Source organism: Vipera berus, assembly GCF_964194415.1.
Source record: "Vipera berus genome assembly, chromosome: 3".
NCBI lineage: Eukaryota > Metazoa > Chordata > Lepidosauria > Squamata > Viperidae > Vipera > Vipera berus.
Window position 1 is genome coordinate 138,378,702 of NC_138204.1, and position 11,923 is coordinate 138,390,624.

Here is an 11,923-nt window from a genome sequence, read left to right on the forward strand (position 1 = left end):
TGAAGTCTGCACACACCACAACCAAACTGGATATTTATTTATTTATTTATTTATTTATTTATTTATTTATTTATTTATTTATTTATATTCCGCCCTATTCCCAAAGGACTCAGGGCGGTTTACAAGGCAAAATTTAAAAACAATCCAATATAAAATTAAAATAAATTAAAATAAATTAAATTAAATCTAGCCACAAAAATTAAATCACAATTTAAAAACATTAAACCCCTCAGTCCAGACCAGATAGCTCAAAGAGCCAGGTTTTTAGGTCCCGGTGAAATGAACAAAGGTCGGGGGCAGTCCGGAGTTCCGTTGGCAGTTGATTCCATAGGGCAGGCGCGCCCACAGAGAACGCCCTCCCCCTGTGGATCGCCCGTCGGCAATCCTTGACCGGCGGTACCCTGAGGAGGCCCTCCCTGTGGGAGCGCACAGGACGATGGGAAATTGACGCTGGCAGCAGGTGCTCCCTTAGATAATCCGGGCCCATGCCATTTAGGGCTTTATAGGTCATCACCAGCACCTTGAATCTCACCCAGAGGGCAACTGGAAGCCAATGCAGCTCACGGAGAAGAGGTGTTACATGGGAGTATCGGGAGACTCCCATTACAACTCGCGCGGCTGCATTCTGCACCAGTTAAAGCCTCCGAGTGGTCCTCAGGGGCAGCCCCATGTAGAGAGCATTGCAGTAGTCTAGCCAGGAGGTCACGAGCATATGGGTGACTGTGCGTAGGGCATCTCGGTCCAGATAGGGCCGTAACTGGCACACTAGGTGAACCTGGGAAAAAGCTCCCCTGGCCACGGCTCCTATATGATCTTCCAAACTGAGCCGTGAATCCAGGAGGATTGCATCCCTCATGGTCAAAAACTACAAAGGCGTCAATTAGATCAGTAGATGCCATGTGCTAAATCAAGAAATATGAAAAATCTCTTTTCCCATTCATAAAAGGTAAAGGTAAAGGTTCCCCCGCACATGCGTGCTAGTCATTTCCAACTCTAGGGGCCGGTGCTCATCTCCGTTTCAAAGCTGAAGAGCCAGCGCTTGTCCGAGGATGTCTCCGTGGTCATGTGGCTGGCATGACTAGATGCCAAAGGCACATGGAACGCTGTTACCTTCCCACCGGAGTGGTCCCTATTTTTCTACTTGCATTTTTACGTGCTTTCAAACTGCTAGGTTGGCAGAAGCTGGGACGAGTAACAGGCGCTCACTCTGTTACGCGGCACTTGGGATTCGAGCCGCCAAACTGCCGACCATCTGATCGACAAGCTCAGCGTCCTAACCCACTGAGCCACCGCGTCCCATTCATACACAGGACTAAGATAAAGAACAGGATAGATACTGAACTTACCATCGAGAGACCCCCTCTGAGAGACATGGGTGGTTAGGAAAGGTGAAAAATAAATAAATAAACTACCAATGAAAAAACAAAAATCTGTGGTTGCAATTTCAACTCTTCCGTTACCTCACTAGTTTTATATGAGTGCAACCCCACGGTTGTGATAAAATTTAGGAATAATTAATAGGGTTAACATTTGATGCAAATTGCTAGTTTGCCAGGAAGGTATGATAGGGGGAAAAAAACCCTGCAAAGTGAAAGTTGGAAGGGAGGGAAATAGCAACTTTCAGAAATAAAGTTAAAGTCGAAGAGAAGTTAGACACAGAGGAGCGGGAGAAAGGATTAAAGTTAGGCATCTCAAAAACAGGAACAGTTCATTTTACAGTGGATTGAAACTTAATGTACAGAGAGAAATGTATGGATCAAAAAGGAGGAAGCTATAGCAAGGGGGGAAAAAAAGAAAGGTAGCTTGAAAGAAACATCATGAAGATAAAGTTGAAATAAAAGACCAGAATGAAGATTTTTCCCCCCTTTGAATGAGAGAAGAAAGCGCAATCATAAGTACCGGTAAGCAGAGAAGGAAAAGGAAAAAGAAAGTAACTGAATATTGTTGCAGAACTAGCCTGGGTGGGCATGTCTTGGATATTTGGATGGTCCCAAACAAGATAGCCTTCTGCAGGGCATTAAAGACCCCATCTTTAATGAGTCAGATGCAATAAGATAATGCTGAAATCAACCAAAAAAAATATTAAATGCAGAAGACTCAGAATAGCTCTCATTTACAGTTCAGTAATAACACTGAAATTTTCCTTGGTTTGTATAATTGGTTAGGCTAGATGACAGCCCTGGAATCTAGGATGAATATTCAAATTGATCAGTAAAAGCACTGTCAAGGAAGAAGAGAGCCTGAAAAACATCATTGCTCTTCTCAACGCTATCAGTCTAGTCGTGTCATCTGCAAAGCAGATCAAGCAGAGTGACAGAAAGGAGAAAAAAACAGATTTTGAAAACCACAGAGTTAAATGGAACTCTAACAGTTCATGCAAAACAAGCTACTGAACCAAAAAAAAAAAATGCCTTGCTGAGATCAGAGCTGCTTTTGATATTATGGTGATCAGTATTCTGTTGCCAGACATCCAGTTGTCTTTAGAAACTCAGAAACAAGCCAAATGCTCATGGATCTGTTGTTTATCTCTAGCATTATTTTGAATTTGAATTTTATTGAATTTATATACCGCCCTTTCCCGTAGGACTCAGGGCGGTTTACAGGGTATATAAAACATCGATACAAAAATTAAGAGCAATTTAAAAAGATTAAACTAAATCCCTGAAAAAAATATAAAACCCCAGTTAAAACCCCAATTAAAAACTCTCAGCCGGGGCCGGAAAGCTCGAAGAGCCAGGTCTTCAGGTCTCGGCGGAATGATCGAAGGTCGGGGGCAGTCCTAAGCTCCACGGGCAGCTGGTTCCAAAGGGCAGGTGCCCCCACAGAGAAGGCCCTCCCCCTGGGTGTTATCCGCCGGCATTCTTTTACCGGCGGCACCCTGAGAAGGGCCTCCCTGTGGGAGCGCACAGGACGAAGGGAACTTGATGCTGGCAGCAGGTGTTCCCTCAGATATCCTGGACCCAAGCCATTAATTTAGGTACTTGTTCTACTTAGTTGTCATAAATGTGAGCAACTACTGGACATGTCTTCCAGGAATTTAAATACGATGGGGGGGGTGGAATCTCTTTCCATCAGTTGACATTATTTCAGCATGAATGTGTCCCATGTTCCAGATTATAGGAATTAGGTAAAGTCCAAAAAGGATGAGATCACAATAGGATTTTGAAAGTGCAAGGGATTAGATACTAGATTCACGTCTTTCTTTATATTTATTTTATAAACTCATCTCTAGATCTCCATTGACATCTCATGCTGGAAATGCTCATTAATAGGGTTTAAGATTTCTCAAAACCCAGGCAAAAAATTATATATAGAGAGAGACAACTCTGATCCTTTCAGCATTGGATTAATCATATTTCAGGATGCATTGTGGGTTTTCATTTGTTATTTTTATATCTGACTGCAACCAAAGTTATTTCCCAGATTATCGACACTTCCATATATATTGTAACATACTCTGTTATGAATTTCTCCTGATATTTCCTCTTTGTATACAAAGTTGCCAAATATAATTACATTTATGTTCCACGTTTTCTATAAGTGCAGTTTTCAGTCACTGAAGTATACAGTTTTAATTTAAAAGAGATTAAAATATGGGTTTGCAATGATAACACTGAACCACAAAACATTCAATAAAAACAAAACAAAACAAAAAAGAGTATGTATGAACATAGCAACAATGGGGAGTATATAAAAGGGGGAAAAAATGTTGGTCCAATGGCATTAGTTACTCACAAATACCCAGGCAAACTATTGTCTAAATAAGGTCTACTTTCCCAAGAAGGGGAGAATAAAGCGGAGAAGATTCTGTGCTGAATCAGCAAAATGTTGGTCAGGCACATAGATGGAGCTCAACATCTGAGCTTATCACAGAGGTCAATTTAGTGTGTTTTAGTCTCAACACATTTAAAAATTTTATGTAGTGCAAAAAATAACAAATTAGGCCTGGTAGCCAGGCAGCCAAACAAACAAAAAAACAAATATGTAAATATGTAAATACATAAATACGTAAATATATAAATAAAAAATAATGCGTTCAGAGTTTCTTCAAGGATTGTATAAATGTTAAAAAAATGTGATAAATACGAAGAAAACAAATTTATTTCACTCACTGCAGAGCAGTTCTTTCTTTGACAAAGGAACTGCTGAGATAAGATTGCTACTGGCTTCCTTTTTGAGGGTTTCCATAACTCCTGGGCTCTCTCAGACTCCCTGGAAAGGTAAAGGATTCTGAATTCAGCTTGAAGTACCTTTGAAGTAACTCAAGGTTTTTATATTAGGACTGTTGGAGGTGGTTCAGAGGGTATTATTGCTGCTGAAGCCATTTGCAATGTTGACCTGGCGTAAGTGTAAGGTTTAAAGTCAATCTCTTTGAGTGAACAATCAAAGATTCTTCACATCCCTCAACCCTCCCCACATTAAGTTTAAGACTTTGCCTAGCACCAAACTCTTAGCTTTGTAATATTGTCCTCAAATCTTTGCAAAACCTATTTATTAATCACAAGCATTTTCCTGTAGTCTGCAGGACACACAAAATCAACATCAAGCTGAAAAGAACTCTGTCGTGTTGAATGGTCATTAAATTGCCTCCTATCTGCCTGCCTGGTTTCAGTTCATTTTTAAAAATGATGTATTTTTGGTAAGATGTAATGTAAGTACCTTAGACAAAGGCCTACTAAAAGCCCTTTCATGGAATGCACCCTATGAGGCATCAAGCTATTTATTGTGATCAAAACCACTGTTGCTCTTTAACAATGCATCTTTGTAGAACAATACCTTTAGGAAAGAACTGAATACTGGGAAGACTTCAAAAGCTTCAGAAGATAAAAGTTCAAAAGATTCAGCAAATCCAAAGCCATATACAAGTTCCCTTAGTTAACACTCATATTTCTATAAGATGACATCAAAGTTGGAAAGCAAACAAGTCCGATTGTTATTTTAGTGATAGCTGGTTTGAAAAATTATTTAAACTTAATTTTAATGCTACATCGGGTGATAGCCACCAATATGTTCTTGATCCCATGAAAAACTGCAATCTTTAAGTCCAAGCACATTAAGGGAGTTTCTCTATCTCCACATCCTGCCTTCCACTAGTAAATGTCTTCCTACTCTATTCAAAGCAGATAAGCACAGTTTTTAAAAATGAAATCATTATTATCAATTGCAGTTCAATCTATGTGCCAGTATGTAGAAGAGCAATGGTAATAAAAATCATACTTCTTCCTGTAGCCACTCCAAGTTTTTTTTCCCCCTCTTTCTAAAAATTCTTGTTGGTACATTTTTTTTTCTTTACAAAACATGTATGACACACACTTGTGCCCTTTTATAAAAAAATTGTAATCACTAACTAGGTTGTATGGAAAAGAAAGAGAAATAATACAGTATAGAAAAGTATAGATGAGCTCTTTCATAATGGATTGGCAAAATCTGGAAACCCATACCCATCACCTGATAGTAATTTATCAGGAGGATGCTGTTATTTGGTAAGTAACTTATCAATGGAGTTTCACAAGGTAAAATGAAACTGGAATAATTTGGGTAACAGAATTTTTTAGGTATTGTGTTTTTCAACCTTTTGCAATGAATGTTTAAATAGATTTGGAATATCTTTGAGTTTTCTTAGTTCAGATTTTTTTCAGGTATTTATAGTGCTACAGCTTTGATCATATTTCTATTTCTGATAGCAAGAATAGACAACCAACAGACCAAAGTCTGTATGCAGCTCTTTTTTGTGGCCTTCATAATCTCACTTAGCTATGATTGCTGAAAACTGACACTAGTAGTAAGATTACAATTATTTCATAAGCCCTGACAAAGGTAGATCACAGATAAAAGCAAAGAATCTCCTGCAAACCCTTCCTCAATCAAATTCTCATATTTGTGGCCTTCTGCCCTTCAAAAATGTTAATTACAACAAGGTCCAAAGCTTATATAGAATTTCAACCCAACACTATTTTTTTGTTATCTCCAAATTACCATTTGGTAAAAATCATCTATGTAGAGATTGCAATGAAATCTTTTCATCAGACGTGTGGAAGGGGGAAAAATTCTATTTGATATTTTTTCACTACATCAAATTACCTTACAACTACATAATAGGGCTTTGCAAAAAACTGCAATTCAAGGCCAATATATGATTTGGAATATATATTAGCACAGAAACACCATTGGTTGGGAACACCTTTAGCTGTGTCTTTTTCTGGGCTCATAGAGCTTCCTTTCATGGGTATATATATGATCATGGAAAAGGATATGTTGGGTTTAAGAAGTTCACATCAAGTGCTATTTGAGCACCCATATGTCTTATGATTCATGTTTAGCCCTTCAGATCAGGATTTTGGCATAGTCTTATTCATAATACAATACCTATGAAGCAAAACACTTGTGAAGAAATAATGGCTTATTACACAATAGGAGAGGAAAACATTTAAACAATTTAGGAATCAGAGCATAGGTTTACCTTTATGAGGCTATTTTTTAGGAGAACAAACTGCCTTAAATCAGTTTTGACTATGGGGAAAACTAAAAGATGACAAAGAGGAATTTCTAATGAGAAAAAAAAAATAAAGGGATTCTGGAATTGCATTGTTTAATTCATGCCAGTCATGTAGCAAGGCTTAGATGTGGTTGAACTCTCTCAGACAGTTGATAAGATTTGGTCAGATAAGAATTTTTACTACAGACAGGAAGGTCTGTCAAGCAGCTAATTGCCCTGTGTCAGCAGAAGACAACAGTTCACTCTTACAGCCACTGCTGTTTAAACCATTGCTTTTTCTCCTTCTCTGTATTTCATCTGATGCTTTGCCCTATACTTCATGACCTTGAGTTGGCTGTTGTTAGTTATTGACATAACTGATATTGTGGCTCTGGGAATATAGCTCACAATACCACAGGATCTCAAAAAAGCAGGAAGTGCAACATTTTCTTTGGTTTAACAAACAGTAAATGGAATGAACTCATTCATATCATTCATGTTATTGCTTGCCTATTTATTAATTAATTACACAGGCTTCTATGTTACACTAATGTGTCAATACTGAGCCACTTAGGAATCTTAATTTGGTTATGAAAGATAAAACCATATAATAACCCTCTCACCAAAAATACATCCCACTTTTCCCCATGACACCATTTCAGGAAAGCAGAATGGGACATTTTGCCATAACAAACTCACCATGACCAACTGACCATGGCCCACTTGCCATGGCCAACTTCCCACAGCCAACTTACTATGGCCAACTTGCCAGGGAGAACTCATCATGGCCAACTCACCATGGGATAATTCAACAAATACGTACAAGTTATATTAATTTCAATGGAACTATGGCCAATAAATAAAATAAAGTCAATCAGAAATGCAAGAGTTACAATAATTTCAATGATAACATGGTCACCAATAATAATAGTAACTGAATGAAACAATTAATACAGCACTGAATTATCCACAGTGAGTTGTCCTGTGGTGAGTTGGCCAACAACTTATCACTGAGTACTTAATGTTGGCATTTTCTTGATCTAGAGGGATTCCTCTTTCACTTAATTTTTGGCATATTCTGATTTTTAAGGAAAGAAAATCAGATTATAGCAATGAATAGTTTCATTTCAGAAATGAATAGTTTAATGTCAGCTTTTTATGAAGAGGACTGATAATTGTTTTAGGACACTACAGTGATTTAATAAGGAGAATGTGGAATAAATGTTCAAGCTTTATTCTGATGAAAGATCAACACAAGAATGGCATATCCCATTCAATTCCAAGAGTGAAGCAAAGTAGTTAAAAACATGGCAGTTTCCAATGTTTGTAACATTGCTCATTTCAAAGAAATTATTTATTCTTTTCATTCTTTGAAATGTCACACACCAATTCATGAAAATTTATCTTCATTTCTATTTCAAATTCCTATGTGAGTTAAACTGACCCAGTCATAAATCTGTACTTCTTTTTTCCATGTTAGGATTTAACTCTGGAACTTCTAAGCTTCCTCTTCTTCTTTCCTAATACTTCAGATGAGCCACCTCAAATTTCCTTTAAATCCATGACAGAATCTGAGAAGTAACTTCCTTCATAAATCTTTCATTATCTTCCAGTGGTAAACATATTGGAAAAACCCTGGTTTTTTTCCTAAATCCAAGTACCACAGAAACTTTTACTTTATACTATGTGACAATATATCATATATAATTTAGTTAGACAAGATTAAGGGGAAAAAGTTATTTTGTCTCAGCATATAGATACATTAGCATACCCTTTGTAATGTGAATTCATGTTCAATTGTAATAAATCTCTGTAATTCTAAACCAAGTGATGAGGTGAGAATATTTATAAAAGGTCTTTATTCAGAACAATTGTTAAATTTATTAAAACTGTCATGTATAATATTTGTTACTTTGAAGACTAAATTATGAGGTTTGGCAGTATACTCATTTACAATTTTTGTGTTAATAAATAGTGGATGTGCTGCAGAAGGAATATACAGTAGGCCTTCAAATATTAATAGAATTCTTTGTCATACATAGAGACACAAAGCAAAATTTAAAAGCAGTTTATTCAACTGAATTGTCTTTGATAATGGTAATTCCAGAAAGAAGTGCCTGCTAAAACAACCTCTTGATAGTGAGGTACCGATCCTTCATAAATTAATTACAGAATAATTAATCTGTAAATCTAAGGATTTAATCAAAAAGTCTTCTTACCCACTTTCTGCCATAACATTCCCAGATGGTAAAAAATAGGAAGAATTTCATGCTTTTCTTTAACATCCCACTGAACCTCCTTGAAATCATAATTTGAAATAATCCTTGACAGAAACAGTGCATATGTTTTCATTGTTGGTGTATTAACAAAACCCTATATTTGTCATTGCTTATATCAATGATTGACAACACTGAAGCTCCCTATGATAGGCCAAAAACTCTTAATGACACTTTTTTCCTCCATGTAAGCATGACCTTGGAATTCCAAGCCATTTTCCCCCACACATTACTGTTGTTATTTAAAGTGCCAAAGTTTCAGGACAGAGAAAATCTGCATAAATATACCACCTACATATTTCCATTCTCATTTTTTATTTTTTATTTTTTATTTTAATCCCATTTATATCCCGCCCTTCTCCGAAGACTCAGGGCGGCTTACAATTTAAGCACAAACCAATGTGCTTAGCAATATGAGCCAGGATCTTGCCTTATAACAGTTTCTTTCCTGCAAACATTCACACTGAATGCAGAACAGCCTACAGGTAATCCAACATTATAAAGAGCATTTATTGGATCTGCAGGAAAGCTAGCATTAGAAGAACACCCCTGCAGTGAGCATTTCATATTCATCATGCTTGTGTAGCTCTAGAGTAACATTCTGATGGGGCTTCTGGAAAAAAACAACAACAAAAAGGCTAATATAAGGTATACTAAGAAGACTATGTTAACCCAAAGGCTAAGCTCTTTCTACCTGCTGTGGTCTTTGTCCACTGATGGGAATTATAGTGATTGTGATTGGATGCTTTGCAAGCTAATGTTTGGGAGTGACAGTGTTAGATGAAAAGTAAATTATAGGGACAAGTATGTAAATACAAATTCCAAAGGCTGGCTGCCCCCCCCCTTTCCCCCAAATATCACATTTATATAATTTATAGGCTAAATAGAATAAATGGTGAAGGGTTTAGAAAAAGAAATAAATTGGTCATTCTGAAGGGATGCAGCTGGAGTTGAGAGGTATTGAACAGACAGAGCCCTGGTTAGTCCGATTCATCTAACTCTTGGGGATGTACTGATTTTTTTTCCACTGCCCTCTTTATTTTGGAATAATTTTCTTGTGTGTTTTTTTTGCCATCTAGAACTCTTGATAGTTACGGAGTACAGAACTCTATCTCCATGTACAGCGTTGCCTATGTGAAGTCTGCAGGAAATATTCCCCAGTAATAAAACAAGCTGATAATTCTTCCTGTGGTTGAGATGAGGACAACATCTTCCATAAAGTAAGCAGCAAGAATGCCAGGATCATTTACAAAAGACAGTATAACATGTAGCTTTCACATTTTCAATGTATCTTATAAAGTTAATCTGCATAATTAAATCCGTTCTCTTTGCAAATAAGCTTTCATTTCAGGCACATTAACCACAGCATGATAGCTTGCAAAGAAATCAAAGACTGAAGCTAGAACAAGGTCCCCTGTTTTAAAGACATGCAGCCATCAATTCCATACTTGCACGAACACTGGAATTCATTTGTACATAATGAATAAAGTCATAGTGGAAAGCCTATTAAAATGCATTTAATCACTCACGTCTTTGATTTAACATCTGTCTAAGGCCTAACTTCAGAATTAAATAATTTATCGTAAAATTGCATAAAAGCCCATGTAATGTAGCTATTAATGAAACATTAATTCAAAATTATTACAAAGGAATTTTTCGGCTGGCCCCATTTGATTATCCATTTAGTGGGTTTGTTAAAGTCGTTAAAGAACAACAACATTAAAATGTTTACAAGTATGACTCTTTGGTGTTTGGCATGCTTCTTGTATTACCAATGGTTAGCCCTTCAGAGAGTAATGTCTGTCTTTTAGAACTTTAGATCCCTAAGCCTACCTTTTTTCATCAATTCACATGTTTGTGCTGAATGTTGAAAATGGCTCTCAAGCTTATATTTTTTTTATTATTAGGAAGTGTATATCTTTGGACAAACTCTATCTAAATATAAACATTTCAAAGCACACCGGAACTTCAAAATAGCTTTCAAAAATAGTAACCATCTAATTCTGCTTATCTCAGTCTTACCGGGCAATGGCAGGAAAGCACATAATGAATGTTGTGATTCAGGGTCAGCCTGTGGGTTCGGCAGTTGGGTCGGACGAATCAGAGGAGGAGGGGGGTGTTGAAGACCTTGCTGAGGGGGTTGAAGATCTTGCTGATGATAGCCCTCAGGCAGGCCCCTCCCACTTGGTCACCATGGAGACCCAGCTGTGTGAGCCTGACAGTGTGGATGAAGATGACCCACAGCTGGCCCTGTTCAAGGACGCCCGACGCAGGAGGCAGTCAAGTAGGAGTAAACAGAGAAAGGCTGTGGGGCTTCTCGGAAGGAGGCAGAGAGAGGCTACGCCCTGAACTCTTTATAAAGGGAATGTTTGGGGAGGGCTGGTTTGCTGAAAGCAACCGCTCAGATAGTGTTTCAAAGCTCCGGTATCTTGGTGTCTTGTTTGTTTTTGTAATAAATTTGGCAGACGTATTCCAGCCTCTTGCCGTCTGTAAAGGGGTTGCCTTTTCTGCAAGGCCGGTAGCAGGCTGGTACAGAACAATGAATGTAGAGGTGGTAGCACATAGCAGAGCAAAATTTAGAGGCAGTGCTCCTCTTCAAACAGTTCATTTAGTGACGGTTCAAAGTTAGAAGTCTAAGTGCTATTGCTATTGCTGCAACTGCAACGGGAAAAAGTGACTTAGTACCATTTTTCAGACTTAGGGCCGTCGCTTTGTCTCCATGGTCATGTGGTCAAAATTCAGATGCTTGGCAACTGACTCATATTTATGACAGTTGCAGTGTGCTGGGGTTATGTGGATCACTTTGCACAACCTTCTGACAAGCAAAGTCAATGGGGTCATCAGATTCACTTAACAACCATGTTATTAACTTAACAGCTACAGTGATCTACTTAACAATTGTGGCAAGAAAGGTCGTAAAATGGGGCAAAACTGACTTAACAACTGTTTCACTTAGCAACAGAAATTTTGGACTCAATTGTGGTCGTAAGTCGAGGACTGTCTGTACTTACTTTTTTAAAAAAAATATCAGTTCAGTATTACATCTGCTGCAGCAGCAAGTCTTGAAACACCCCAACACAAAAGCACAGTGCTGAACTTTTTCGTTTCTTAACTTTCAGTCAAGGAGCTAACAGTGATATATTGCGAAACATCTTCTTTCTTATTATTCTTA